The sequence below is a fragment of the Myodes glareolus genome, chromosome 5 (genome assembly GCF_982192425.1).
Source record: "Myodes glareolus chromosome 5, mMyoGla1.1, whole genome shotgun sequence".
NCBI classification, from domain to species: domain Eukaryota; kingdom Metazoa; phylum Chordata; class Mammalia; order Rodentia; family Cricetidae; genus Myodes; species Myodes glareolus.
The window spans coordinates 110,940,295-110,956,385 of record NC_142030.1 but is presented as its reverse complement, the minus strand read 5'-3'; the positions used below and the strand labels follow the sequence as shown (position 1 = coordinate 110,956,385).

Below are 16,091 nucleotides of genomic sequence, written 5' to 3'. Positions count from 1 at the left end.
ACTTTTAGGACTCCTCACTTTTGGAGTCCCTGTTCTTAGACATCCTGACAAGCATTTTTTATCCTTCCCTGGGATATTTTGAAAGGTTAAGTGACTATATTGCAGAAACACTTGCACATCCATGTTTACTGTGGTACCATTCATAGTAAAGAAGACATCTGCCAACAGATGAATAGGTAAATAAAATATGGTTCCTAGAGACAATCAAATATTATTCCTCCGAAAAGAAGAGCAAAATGGTTCAATTCACTCGAAAATGAATAGAACTAGAGAGCATTGTGTTAAGCAAATAATCCAGACAGAGAAAGGCAAATACATTGTTAGGTCACACAAAGTAGGCCCCACAAATGGCAGTGCTGATGGCAATTACTCAACTTCCACCTGAGCTGAAGTTTGCTAGGTTGCCCTCCTCTTGAACTAGGTTGTGTTAGAAAACAGAAGACTAACGTGTTTCTCAGAAGTCCTTAACAGTTGGCTGGAATCCGGACCACGGCCGTTAGCACTTGAGTGCTGCTGAACACAGTGGCCAGCACCTCCTCTACCTGACAGAGCACCCACACTAACCACCTCGCTGTTCAGCTTTCAAGTAGCCTTACCATGCTCTGTGCCTGTGTCAAACATAACAAGCTTTGGCAGCTGCTACTGAGCTCTACTCTATGATGTGACCAGGAAATAACCTGCTCCTTCTCTCCATGCAGAGTGGCTGGATTTGGTGGATTCTTGCTGCACCTATCTACACACAATTTTGTTCATATGTGAAATATAGATACACGTATGCATATACAACATGAAAATAGAATGAATACAAACATGGTTCGGGAGAAAGTTCTCCCTTAGTGTCTAACATTTGGCAATTGGTCGCTGAATGACTTTGTTTGGGAGGCTTAGGAAGTGTGGTCTCATTGGAGGAACTATGTGTGCTGATTTGAAGGAGTCTCACCACTGTAGGCTCATATGTTTTTGGTGAATGTAGTAGCAGGCCATTTGTTCATTCCGGTTCCCCTCAACTGAAATAATCACACAGAAACTATATTAATTAAATATACTGTTTGGCCCATTAGCTCTAGCTTCTTATTGGGTAACTCTTACACATTAATTTAACCCATTTCTAACAATCTGTGTATCACCATATGGCTGTGGCTTACCGGCTAAAGTTCCATATGACTCCAGTGGGGCTATATGGCTTCTATCTTATTCAACCTCCTTTCTCCCAGCATTCAGTTCTGTCTTCTCCGCCTCCCTAAGTTCTGCCCTGCTATAGGTCCAAAGCAGTTTCTTTATTCATTAATGGTAATCACAGTAAACAGAGGGAACATCTGCATGTTCATCAGGTGAACTTGCTTCAGAAAGGTTAGGAAGTGGAGCTTAATTAGAAGAGGCGTGTGCTTTGATGGCTCAAAAGACTATTGTTCCTTCTCTCTCTCTCTCTCTCTCTCTCTCTCTCTCTCTCTCTCTCTCTGTCTCTCTCTCTCTCTGTCTCTCTCTCTCTGTCTCTGTCTCTGTCTTTCTTTCTCTTTCACTCTCCTTCATCTCTCATTCTGTCTCTCTGTCGCTTTCTCTGTTTCTAATTATCTCTGTCTCCTTGTCTCTGTATGTCTGTCTGCCACCCCCCTCTCCCTCCCTCCCTCCCTCTCTCCCTCCCTCCCTCCCTCTCTCTCTCCCTCCCTCCGTCCCTCCCTCTCTCCCTCCCTCCCTCCCTCCCTCCCTCTCTCTCTCCTTCTATGTCTCTGCTTCAAGGTTGAGGATGAAATAAAACCTTTCAGTTACTGCTCCAGTGCAATGCCTGCCTGGCTGCTACCAAGCTCCAAACCATGATGGCCATAGACTCACTCTCTGAAACTGTAAGCACCCATTAAATCCTTGCTTTTATGGATTACCTTGACCATAATGTTTTGCCACAGCAATAGAAGAGTACCTAAGAAAGTAAACCACAGGAGTAAAGCGTTGGGAGTTTTGAGACTGAAACCATCAAGAACATGCTCTCTGCTTCTGTCAGAGATGTGAACTCTCAACTTACTCTTACCACCATGCCTTCTGCTTTCTTTCCACCATAGTGGATTCTAACACTCTGGGACCATGAACCCAAACAAAGTCTTTCTTCTGTAATTGTTTTAATCATAGTGGATAATCTCAGCAAAAGAAAAGTCATAATACAAATTCTATTTGAGGATAAAAAGATGGCAAGTGGAGGGAAGAAAGGAACAATTTTTTTTTGATGTACCCATTTGCTTGTACATAGAATATATTCATTACAAAATAAGTAAGGAGTTACTCGGTAAAGAAGAACCAAAGCAGAACATTAAAGTTATCTTTAGAGTTCTTCCTTCAAACTAGAGGTCCCAAGACTGCTAAGAAACAAAACTTTCTTCTCATTACTGACTGATCGCCCTTCAATATTCTATAGTATAGGTACAATTGTCTTATCTATCTCTTTATTATTTTCTTTTTTTTAACCCAAACAGAACATATTGTTGTTTATATTCAAAGGAAAGACAACCTGCAAAACACACCAACAGTTAGAAGTAATGGCACAAGGAATAAAACAGACTGTTTACAAAGGAATAACCTTGGCATAAACATAAGCAAGTATTCCTCCTCCTTCTTCTAAAAGCAAATGAACCGTAGGTTAAGGTAAGAAGAGGACAATGCAAAAACGTTGAAACAAAACTTAACATTCAGGCAAACAGACAGCTCATTACTGGAGTCTATAGACAATGTTCTCAAAGCTTTTCAATTTTCTCCTCATTCTTTTTAAAAGTCTAAAGGCACGTACAATTAGCTACCATCAGCATGTCCTATGTCTTGCTTCAGTGAGAAAAAAATTACTAAATGCCTTTCAAACCTCTGTAAATACCGGAATGGGATCTACTGCTGTTTCAGTGTGCTTGCTTCTGATGGTTACAGAAGTCTGGTAGGTAGAGATGGGCTGCTGGTTATTTTCTTTTTGAGGCAGGGTTTCTCTGAATATCTCTGGCTGTCCTGAAACTCACTCTGTAGACCAGGCTGCCCTTGAACACACAGAGATCTGTCTGCCTTTTGCTCCCTGAATGCTGGGTTTAAAGGTGTGTGCCACCACAGCCCAGTTGTCCTATCCACTTTAGCATCTATTTTTCAGTCTATGCTTTCTAGGGATAGCTTTTCCAACTCTGCCACATCCTTTCATATTTTTGTTCAATGAATCATCATCTATGATAATCTCCTTGGAAATATTTTCTTCTATTATACTGTAACTATTTTTATACTTTGTGAATTCTCATACACTAACGGCTTCCAAGTGCATGTTTTCTCCAGTGCTCATCCTCTATAATCCACTAACTCTTTGTATGATTTATTACAATGCTGCAAATTTGCCCTTCTGAAAATATTTTACATAATAAAACTGTTCCTTCGATTCCTGTTTTCCATCTTGATTGATGCCAGAGGAGATATTGCTGTATGTTCTGTGTAAAGGTTTCTGACATGTTCGTCTTCTCGCTCTGCCTTACCTACTCACTGCTTTCTTCCTCGTCCCAACTCTCCAGTGATGAAATGGGTATATAAGCAGGCAGGAGCCCATGGGACGGAAGCCTGGAGTATAAAGAAATCAACAGAAGCAAGAGAACAATGTGTGTGGAGAGAACCGACACCCAAAATTTGTCCTCTGACTTCTACAAACATGAGCAGCATGCATGTCTCCACCTTTGCATACAGATACATTCACGCACACATATAAACAAAATCAATATATTTGAAAATCGGCCTTTCTAATTTAATGTCATTAGGGCCCTTATTCAAATATTTTGAACATTCATTTTTGTTTATGGCTATATGTGTAATGAAATCATAGCGATTCAGATTTCAATATACAGAGTGTCTTATAATCATAGAGAATATTATTACATCCAAATCAATAATTATTTAAAATTTTTACAAGTTTTGTCAGCTTTGTCAATCCTTTTCTTTCAAATAAGTGATACAGATTTCTATTCCTGAGATCTTAGGGACCTTAATAAAGAATTCCTCATGTCTGTGACCATGCCATTGCAAACTGACCTATGACTATAGTCAGCACTGATTCTTTCCTTCCTTCAGTATCTTTCTATTGCTGGTTATTAAATATTCATATACTTAAGGTTTAAGAATTCAATGGGAATATATATATATATATATATATCTGTATACATATACATATATGCAAGCAATAACAGTTAAAAATAAATAGATTATAAGTTTGGAAGTTAGGAAGGGATATGCCAAAGGGTTTGGAGAAAGAAAAAGTAAATAAATCAAAACAAAAGTTCAAAAGAATGAAACAAAATTATTGATAAATCTTATTTTATTTTTCTTTTTGAAACAGTTTATATTCTACAGACTGACCTTGAATCTGTTTCAGTCTCTAAGACAAGAGATTACAAAGATTGGTTTCATAAACAAACTGTAGTTATCTCTTTCCCCCCCCCTTCCTTCTCCTGTATCTATTATTCTACAACTGCTCCTCTCTCCCTTCATTCCTTTGCTCTTCCCTCTCTCCCTTTCTCTCTTCTTTTCTTCTTGCTAATGAATCAGTTTGCCTCCATTTTAGGCTAAAAAAACATTTTTATGGTAAAGATAAACTAGTCTCATTCCTGTTTATGACTAAATTTCTGTTTCTCCAGGTTTAGGCTATGCCCATCCTGTAACATTAACTACAAATGGTTCCTTGATCATTATTCCAGGACACACCAACCTGTCTTTGTTTCAAAGGTAGTTATGGCCATAGGTGTATTATAAGCACCTATTGTTATGACTATATTATTATGATCATCTTGTTAAGTTCTACTTCTATAACCTTGCCCGTCAAATTCCCTATTGGAAACCCATACCCCTGAGCTATACAAACATTTTCTTTCTCCCATCCAATGCTGATCCCTTGAGTTCCATCTTGAAGGAGAGACAGCCCATGTAAAAAAGTAAAAAACTTGATTTAATTAGTTGCTTGCATTAATTAATTTTGTCAGGATAATTTGGGTCAGTGTTCTTTCTCATATCTTGGGGATTAACCATTCTGTTATCTGTCTTTTCTTTCTTTCTTTCTTTCTTTCTTTCTTTCTTTCTTTCTTTCTTTCTCTCTTTCTATTATGATGAAGAGTAAGTCTAGAGACTTTTCAAAGAGAAACAAGCACTGTACCACTAAGTTATGTCTCCTGCTCCTATTTTAAATGAACTCAAAAATCAATTTTAAAATGCAAAAGACTCTGTAGACAAAGCTGGCCATAAACTCAAAAATTGGCCTGTCTCTGTCATCTCCTGAGTGCTGAGATTAAAGCTGTGCATCACCACTGCCTCAACATAAAATCAGCCACACTGAACCTCATAGAAGAGAAAGTGGGAAGTAAAATTGAACTCACTGACACAGAACACCACTTCCTAAATATAACCCCAGCAGCACAGACACTGAGAGAAACAATTAATAAATGGAACCTGCTAAAACTGAGAAGCTTCTGTAAAGCAAAGGACATAGTCAACAAGACAAAAAGGCAGCCTACAGAATGGGAAAAGATTTTTACCAAGCCCACATCAGACAGAGGTCTGATCTCCAAAATATACAAAGAACTCAAGAAACTGGACATCAAAATAACAAATAATTCAATAAAAAATGGGGTACAGACCTAAACAGAAAACTCTCTCAACAGAGGAATCTAAATTGCTAAAGACACTTAAGGAAATGCTCAATATCCTTAGTCATCAGAGAAATGCAAGTCAAAACAACTTACATGGTATAAGATTCCATCTTATACCTGTAAGAATGGTCAAAATAAAAAACATTGATGAAAAATTATGCTGGAGAGGATGTGGGGTAAAGGGAACACTCCTGCATTGCTGGTGGGAATGTAAGCTGGTACCACTGCTTTGGATATCAGTATGGAGAAATCTTAGAAATCTATGAAAGAACTTCCTCAAGACCCAGCAATACCGCTTTTGGGTATATACCCCAAGGATGCTCAATAGTGCCACAGGATATGTGCTTAACTATGTTTATATCAGTATTATTTGTAATAGCCAGAATGTGGAGACAACCTAAATGACCCTTGGCCAAAAAATAGATAAGACAATGGAATACTATAAAAAGTGGAAAAAAATAATGACATCTTGAAATTTGCATGCAAATGGATAAATTTAGAAAACATCATATTAAATAAGGTAACCCAGACCCAGAAAAACAAATATTATAGTATTCACTCATAAGTGGTTTTTAGACATAAAGCAAAGAAAAACAAGCCTATAATTCACAATCCCAAAGAACCTACACAACAAAGAAGCCCCTAAGAGAGACATACATGGATCTAATCTACATAGAAAGTAGACAAAAAAAAAAACACCCAAGATCTCTTGAGTCAATTAGGAATGTGGGAATCATGGAAGAGGGAATAAGGGATGGGGGAGGAAGGGAGAGAAGAGAAGTGGACAAAAATATAGCTCAATAAGAACAATTTTAAGAGAATAAAATGGAGTATTTAAAAAAAAAAAAGTAAAACACCTGGGCTGGAGACATGATTCTAAGGGTAAAGAGCACATGCTGCTCTTCCAGAGGAATTAGATTCTGATCTGACACCCTCTCTGGACTCATGTGGTACTTACATGAATGTGATAGACATCCATGTATCCAGGCACCTACACACATACATAGAATATAAGTGGATGAATCATTCTTTAAAAAAAAAAAAACAAATTGAGCCTAAATAAAATGAACAAAGAAGGTACATACCTTACAGTAATTTCCCACGTTTCCATGTGCTTTCCTTTTAGAGTTGTACTACCACTGAGAGGGCATCATTTTTCACTGAGACTCTACTTAAATTACATGTAAAAACTACATGGTAGTGGTATTAGACCTTTATTGTCTTAGAAAATAATATTACGTAATATTTAAGAAAATATATTTATCACCAGGTTTTATTGAACGAGTTCAAAATAATCATAATTCCTTTTACCAAAAAGTTTAATATTTGCCCATCAAATATTTAAAAGAACGTGGTTTTCCATAGTTCATAGGATATAATTATAATAATATGTTTACACTAAATGTATTTAAAAAGTTAACACTTTATCCTTCACCTTTTTCCCCTAAAGCATAGTAATTGGGTAAAGTGGAAGCACAATAACTCATCTGCAAGTTGTTCTCCTCTGAAATTTGAAGATCCTGGGCACGATTGAATAAAGAATCTGCTAGTAAGGGCATGCATTTTTTGTGTGTTTCCTCTACAAACCTTTGTCTTGTTAAAATGTTTACCTTTAACTAACTAATCTTTTGCAATTATAACTGGTTTGAAAATTCATTGATCAAAAAAAAGAAAGAAAGGAAGGAAGGAAAAAAGGAAGGAAGGAAGGAAGGAAGGAAGGAAGGAAGAAAGAAAGAAAGAAAGAAAGAAAGAAAGAAAGAAAGAAAGAAAGAAAGAAAGAAAGGAAGGAAGGAAGGAAGGAAGGAATAAAGAAAGATGAATAGGGTCACAGCGATGGCACAGCAGCTAAGAGTGCTTGCTCTCACAGAAGACTGGTTACAATTTTTTCAGCATCATATTGAAAAATTTTTACAAACCTTTAACTTCAACTGGATCTAACAGTTTCTTTGGGTACCCTCACATATATACACATAAATGACAAATACAGAGTTAAAATCAAGATGAGAAGTTGAAAGAAATGAAGAAGGCAGGGTGTTTTTTCCTCCCTGGGAGCTTTCTTTGAATCTCTACGAAACTTATATTCATTTAATTTATTTCCATTGGCATCTGATTTCTGATCTAAAGAAAAGAGGGTATGAGCTACATGAGGCCCCACCATCACTGAGGATCTACAGGCAGTTGCTGGAGGAAGCAGAGACAAATATTTCTTCAGTGGTATAGCTACTGGTAAGTTGGCCAGTTGTACACAATCCCCAAGACTCAGGAAGTAACCTTAGTGGAAATGATTGAGTCACCAAAAGTAAAACACAGACAGGTGGAGGGGAACATACTGGAAAGAGGATAGGAATTGGTAGGAAAGATGATTGATACACAATAGAAGGCAACAGAGTGGTAAATATAATCAGAATTTATTTCATACTTATATAAGCATGACACATGAAGTCAATTATAACTCATAATTAATATATGTTACAAGACATAAATACAAAGGGGAAAATAAAGAGAGCCAAAAACAAGACAATCCCCAGGGGATCCTCAGCATGTCTGAGACTCCCTGCTGTGCTCTTGTTCATTCACAGGATCTTATCAGCCAGTTTGACTTTTTAATCTTTACACCACCCATGTAACAGATGATTTAATTAAATTCCATCCATGTGGAAAACAAATAATAAGTTTTTCTATGATCATGTACTCATTTAAAGCAAGAGTTTGCTCATTGTTTGTTTCTTCTTGTCCCAAACTATCGCCTAGGAATGCAGATCCAATCCTTGTACCCTGTGCCTCCTCGTTTGTATGGTCTTAGCTTTTCGAGGAAGAGACTCACATGTTATTTTTAAGACTGAGCAGAAAATATTTTAAGCGAATGCATTAATGATGACTTATTTCTTAAATGTTATTTAGGTTTTCTTCTTCCAATCTCAGTCCCTTGTGATGCCTGTTAGGACACTTTGTCCAGCTGGGAGATTTGAAACTCTCTGGCTCCTTTCTCCCCAAACTCTTTTCTAGAAATAGATTAATTACTTATTTCATGATTGTGTGTATGATGTCTCTCTCTCTCTCTCTCTCTCTCTCTCTCTCTCTCTCTCTCTCTCTCTCTCCCTCTGTGAGTGTGTGTGTGTGTGTGTGTGTGTGTGTGTGTGTGTGTGTGTGAAGGTGGTTGTGTGAATTTCCTACTCAGAGGACAACCAGTGGTATAAGTCTTTGTCTTTTACCCTGTGTCAGATATTCTCTTGCTATTTGCTGCCTGTGTACCATAGTATCTGGGTCCTGATATCTGAGATGTCTCTGGTCTCTGCCTCCCATTTTTCTGTAGGAGCAATAGGAATACTGAAATGCAGTACTCTGCCCAGCCTTCTTTGATGCAGTATCCTTTCCAGCAGTTATCTGGATTATGGATCCTTGAATCAAATGCTTACACCAATATGGCAACTGCTTTCCCCAATGAGCCATCTCTATCTTTTCTTTATTTTTGGATAGCATTGTTTTCTTATCATGTGGCTATTAACTGCATTAATGGTCAATGCTTTTGTAAGCCAATTTGTGGGAGTTTTTTCACCCAATTCATTGCTCAACTACATAGTAACTTCTGGAAAACCCTCAATTCATTGCTCAACTCCCAAATAACTTACGGGGAATCCCTTAACTTAATTCATCTCCAACATTAACTTCTCAGCAATGGCTCAGACTGCATAGGGTTAAGTTCTACAAGCCTGTCTTTCCATCAGAATGGCTATGGAAATGCTATTGAGTAACTGACATTAAAGTTGAAAGTTTGCCTAAAGTTTTTTCCTGTTTCAAAACAATTTTCTCGGAAAAAAAATGCATATGTACAAAACTCGATGAACACTTTAGTTACCTGAGGCTGAGTACCAAAGAAGAGCAGTGACACACAGGCCATGATGGACAGGACAGGCTCGCTATATGCGAAGATTCTGAATTCTCTGCAAACCCTACTATCCATCTTTGCAGCACCTGGACATGTTCACCAAATTTGAAGTTCCCCAACTTCAGTGTTTCTGGGCTTTATACAAACTGCATCGTGTAAGTACTGAGAAAAAATGGAGGGAGAAGAAAAATTCTCAGGGCATGAGAAAGAAAAGAAGTCCTTCAACCTGGAAACCAGTAGAAAAGGAAGAATTCCACCGCAATTAATAACTTCCGAAGGCCCTTCTCCCTTTGCAGCTGTAATGCTGTGGCACGCCATGATTCTCACCAGAAACCCTGTTATTAACCCAGATGGCTCAGGGTTAAACCTTATTAGATTATAATCCCATCTGAGACCTCTCTGCAGTCACCTCACTTACCTCACTTATCGGAGGACAGAGAAAAGAGTGAAAGGGGGTGGCTTAGCAACCTTTAAAGAGATCATCTGAGAGTTATCAAAATGGTATATGTGGCAAAAGCTAAGACACTTCATTGCTTCTCCCTTGAGCAGTCTGTTTTCATACTTGAGTATATCTTTTTCCACAACGTTTTTCTTGAAGAAGCCCAAGTCCATACTCTTGGACATTTTCTCACTTTCTCCTAAGCAGCTCTCTTTTTGTAACTCTTGTGTCTAAGTCTATATTAAACTGTCTTTAAGAAAATCTTAGTTTGTCTTTCTTAACACAGCTCACCCTAAAATCCTTTTCTGTGTTGGTTTTAGTTTGGCCTGAGTGAATGTTCTTAAAAATCCAAGAGATAATGAGTTATGAGGCTGCTTAGGGTAGGGTGTCAGAGCTGTGTCTGTACTGTCACCACTGATGGTATCTATTGGCTAAAGGTACCTGAGTTAATTTCCATCTTGTCCCTTTTTCTGCAGAGGATGGGTATGAGGCATTCTTTCCCTCAGGTTTCTCTGGCAACAAACTTCCAAAAGGTTACCTAATTAGGACAAGCTCAGGGGTGTATGTGCGTGTTTTAAACACACACATCTTATTCTTATCACCTTATTATACAGGGAATTCAAAAGTTTTGCAATCTAGATACTAAAATCAGGCAGGAATTTCTTTTAATCATGATACTTCAAACAACGATGAGCTAAGTAGCTAATGTTTGCCTCTATCAATTTACTTCATCATATAATCTATTCCCAAACTCTCAGTTGCAGTCAGTAAGATGGATTAATATAAACAATGTAGTAGAAAAGGGGAACAGACTTCTGAAAGTTTTCATCCTATGATATCAATGTGTGTCCTAACATATTCACACTTGCTAATATGAGCAAATACACATAGATAGTAACTAACTAAATAAGTTAATATGAAATATTTAACTCTTATCTGGGATCAATCATAGCTAGAATTTTCTTTGGGTTGCCAACCAGCTCCCAGATAGAGACATAGAGAATTATTATGAGTTATGAATGCTTGGCCTTAGATTCTTCTTGTCCCACTAGCTCTTAAAACTGAAATGAACCCATTACTATTAATCTACATTCTGTAATGTACCACCCATCCTTCTTCCTCCAAGATTCCTCACATCTTTTTCACATGCCTTGATTCCTTCTTCTTCTTCCTCTCTTTTTCTGGAAGTCCCACCTAAATCTCCTGCCTAGATATTGGTCATTTAAATCTTTATTAAACTAATCACAAAGTGTCTTGTCAAAGACATCATCTTTGGAGGGCTGCTAGTTTCCCAGCTGCCCAGCAGCTCAGACCCAAAATAATCACACAAAACCTATATTATTTACATCACTGCTTAGCCCATTAGCTATAGCTTCTTATTTGCTAACACTTATATCTTAATTTAACCCATATCTAGTAATCTGTATATCTCCACATGGCTGTGGCTTACCAAGTAAAGTCCCTAGCATCTGTCTCTGGTGGGGTTACTTGGCTTCTCTCTATCTCCATCTTCCTTCTCCCAGCATACAGTTTAGTTTTCCCCACCTATGTAAGTTCAGCCCTATCAAGAGACCAAGACAGTTTCTTTATTCACCAATGACATTCACAGCATACAGAGGGAAATCCTATATCACCTCCCCTTTTCTGTTTAAATGAAAAGGAAGGTTTTAACTTTAATATAGTAAAATTACCTACAACAAAACAGGTATCAAGCAAGAATTACAGTTATAATATTTATATCTACTTTAACTTTTATCATAAGTAAGGAAACCTATACCTATAATTATAAATTCTTCAATTCCATCAACGACTCCAAAAGGATATATTACCTAAGTAAACAGAAAGTGCATTATAAGGAACTTCCAAAACTCTAGAATTGACAGAGACACCATGCTGCCTGGACAGTCACCCAAAGTTCTTCTGTATAATTAGAGCATCCATCTCCAGCCTACAGGCCCATAGTGTTCAGCAGACTTTTCCAGAAAGCAGGAACTTTCAAAGACTGCTCCACCTATATTGGCAGATTGTCAGTCACATTTTTCTGTGCCTTGCAGAATGTCTGGCCATCTCTTTCATGAAGCAGGAATCCCGAAGGATCATTTCACCTTTAAGCAAGTTCAGCAGTTATTTCTCTGAGGGTCCTGCATGTCCAGTTCACACAGTATATCATCAAACAATCCAGGCAAGAGCAGTTTCTTGCCCAAATGGCTACTAAACTCCATAAGGAACCTCTTCAGTGCCCAACTTCCTCTAGAAGTAATTGATGCTGCCAGGAGCAGATGTGTCTCACTGTCATTAAAAGTCCTCAGTTCTTAAAAATTTTAATTGCCATATTCTGTTGTCTTTGAAAGGTTTGAGGAATACCTATCTATCTGAAATACTTATCTGTCCATCTAGAAAATCTAACTAACATGGCTGCAAGTTTGACTATTATGGATTACTCTCTATTTACCTATATTTCTTAATTATACATTATATTTTTAAATGAACTCCACAGACATCTTAATCAATAGTAGAAATATAAAGATAATAAAATTTATGTAAAATTTATATCAATAGACCAAGATCTATACCAATGCAAATCTTCATAGCATAGCCCCCTTTAAATGTAAACAAATATTTTCAAATAATCATTTAGGGAATTTTGGCATAGTTCTCTCCAAACTGCTTCCCACATTTTGTTGGACAAAATAATTTTTGGAGGTGTTCCCAGTGACCTTTCTGGGTGTCTTGCTCCATCAAACCACATTAGTCTGGAAGCAATTTATAGGTTTCCATCCTTTCCTGAAATAAAGGACGAACCTCTTTTCCAAAGCAACATATCTGTAGACTCAAATACTGAAATAAAGATACCTTTAGAGTATATATCCTGATTTAATTTAACAGTCTGTACAATTAAATTTCTCTCTGTACTTAGCTCATTAGTCAAAAAATTCAAAGAAAACACAATAATATATATTTTCCATCTTTGTGTGGTTTATTAATTTTTTAGTCTATTACTTTTTAATATTTATTTTATTATCTTTACTCCTTTAATATATTACTGTCTGTACTCTGTCCCTTTAAAGACTACCTTTTTTTAAAAAAAATTACTTCTTTTTATAACTGTCTGTAACTGTCTTTTTCTTCTCTCTCCCAAGCCTACATATATTTATCCAACACTGTGACCCATTTAAAGGTCCTTTTTTCCTCAATCTGTCCTATTGTGTATCTGTAATTCTTTACTGTCCAGAAACACTTCTTAAAATACTAAGCGCTTCTTAAAAACCCAAGCTGTGTCATTGCTAGGTCAAGTACTGCACTGCCTGCTTACCCTGCCCAGTCCAGCATGGTGGAGCTGTTCACTGCCTCTGAGAGTCATGATCAAATCCCCATTTTTAGGCACACAGCCAGTCTATGTTTCCATTAAGCAAGTTGTAGCACTCTGTTCACAAACCCCATTAAAATGCTCAGCTTCCTAAAAGAGCCAGAGGTTGCATTGGCAGCATGGCCCAGAAAGCTGACATTTCAAAACTGAATTTTTTTTCTGCTATTGCCAAATAATGAAAACCTCTCCTAAAGGAACTGTGGCAAGGTACCAGCTGAAAAAAAAAAGTGAGACTAAACTTTGGAGGTTTGTGTGTGTGTGTGTGTGTGTGTGTGTGTGTGTGCTAGAATTCCTTTTAAAGCCCTCTCAGATTTTAAGTGGATTTCAGTTGGCCACTTGGGCAACAATTTGTTGTTGGGAGGGCCACTTGTTTCCTGCCTGCCCGGCAGCTCAGACCCAAAATACTCACACAGAAACTACATTATTTATATCACTGCTTGGCCCATTAACTCTAGCTTCTTATTGGCTAACACTTATATCTTAATTTAACCCATATCTAGTAATCTGTATATCTCCACGTGGCTGTGGCTTACCAAGTAAAGTCCCCAGCATCTGTCTCTGGTGGGGCTACATGGTTTTTCTCTAACTCCACCTTCTTTCTCCCAGCATTCAATTTAGTTTTCCCCACCTAAGTTCTGCCCTATCAAGAGGCCAGGACAACTATTCACCAATGGTATTCATAGTATGCAGAGGGTAATCCCACATCAAACCATATGAGCAAAAGAAAATGCTTTCTCACAGTTCTTTTCTGAATCAGGATCTGAGAGTTATTCCATAGTTCTCCTTTCATAATTTGAAAGATCACTCGATGTCTGGCAGGCCACTGTCACCTAGGGAGCATACAGGATGAGGTAAAATGGAGGAAGAAAGAAAACTCTATGCTGTGTTCACAGGTCTACCTCTTGACAGATCACAGGCATGCGTGTGTATTTGATGGGAGTCATGATTTTGGCATGTACACTGATTATTCACATGTTTTCTTTTTGTGGGTGATTTGTCTTGTGATAATACAGAAGTCCACATACTCAGATAACTAAATTAATTTCACTGTTATGCTCAACCATTTAAGAGTTCTTGTTTTTGATCTTCTTCTTACTTCTCACAAAGTAGAATAACAAAAGCACACTGGTTCCTTTAAGGGTTACTCAGGTAAAATCTTTCCAAATTCAGATTTTTTTTCCAACTGAACTGCTGTATTAATGTGCATTTCATTTGTTTCAATGACATACAGACACATCAAAGATATGAAATGGGAAGCTATAGTTTTCCCCAAACCTATGTTTTCTCCAAGCAGAGTAGGTGGATTGTAAAGTAATCACTACTGTGCAAACAGGCCAAGGAGAGAAACACTGGCTCCATTCTTCTAGGTACCTGTGAGCCTGCTTGGTCTTGCTTCCTTATTGGATTTCATTTTTCTTGTCAGGATAGTTATAACTAAAACCTTATTGGTTATTAAGACAATTAGTAGTCTTCTTCTCATTGGGTTGGACACTGGTCCACATAATCAGTTCTGGATTCCACCCTCTGTATCCCTAGTAATACACACACTTTTAGAAAGGGAAGGTAGAAATACCATCCTCAGAGAGTGAAATGCCACATGAAAGACAGGAGGAAGCATCTCAATTATGACTCCTCAAGGTTTTAATGTTTTATGAAAAGTTAGACATAGCAATGGTGGACTCTAGGAAAAGCCATTCATTTCTAATAAACACAATCATGGTTATTTTGTAGACTTATTTTAAAACTTCATATTGACTCTCACGTGACTTCAGTTTAAAAAATGAGATCTGAGTTACTTCTGGATGAAGACATGATGATCTGAACTCCCTAAAGATCAGGAGACCTTAAGGCCTATAATGAAAAAATGAGGGATGGAAATTGAGCTCTTCCAGTGAGAGAGCCATTCTTATCTCAGGTGAGTGTCATTCAGGAGACTAGGGTCAGTCAAGAGTAAAAATCTGATTCTGTTCTGTGACCTCTCTGTTTTTTGTCACATAAAAGTGAATGTATTTCATAGATGATGGAAGCATGTTTCAGAAGGAGGATTTTATAGATAAAAGTTTAAAGGGGGGCTTTTCCAGCCTTCGTCCTGGACCTTGCAGCCGCCGCGATGTTGATACCCAAGAAGAACCGGATTGCCATCTATGAGCTCCTTTTTAAGGAAGGAGTGATGGTTGCCAAGAAGGATGTCCATCTGCCCAAACACCCCGAGCTGGCAGACAACAACGTGCCCAACCTTCACGTCATGAAGGCCATGCAGTCTCTGAAGTCTCGAGGCTACGTGAAGGAGCAGTTTGCCTGCAGACACTTCTATTGATACTTTACGAATGAGGGCATCTAGTATCTCCGTGATTATCTCCACCTACCTCCGGAGATCGTGCCTGCCCTCCGTGCCGTAGCCGTCCGGAAACTGGCAGGCCTCGGCCCAAAGGACCAGAGGGTGAGTGCCCGGCAAGATTTACAAGAGGGTAGGCAGACAGAGACATCTACAGAAGGAGTGCTGTGCCCTCTAGTGCGGACAAAAAAAGCTGAGACTGGGCTGGCTTTCACGGTGGGGGGGGGGGGGGGAGTGTGTGGAGGGTCGTGGGCGTGGTCAGCCACCACAATGAGGTTTAAGACTGTTGTTTTGAATAAACTTTAAAGAAAAGTGAAAAAAAAAAGTTTAAAGGGGGGTTTTATTGTGGAAAGCAAACAAGCTGGCCTCCTGTGTGAGGCATCCTGAGTGTGGTACAGCTGTGAATCTTCATCTAGGGTTAGCAA

General features: G+C 38.2%; 1 pseudogene; it reads left to right on the top strand.

Annotated features, from left to right (window-relative positions):
* Positions 1-15,422: 15,422 nt before the first annotated feature.
* LOC146895026 (small ribosomal subunit protein eS10 pseudogene) lies at positions 15,423-15,863 on the top strand (annotated as a pseudogene).
* Positions 15,864-16,091: the final 228 nt, after the last annotated feature.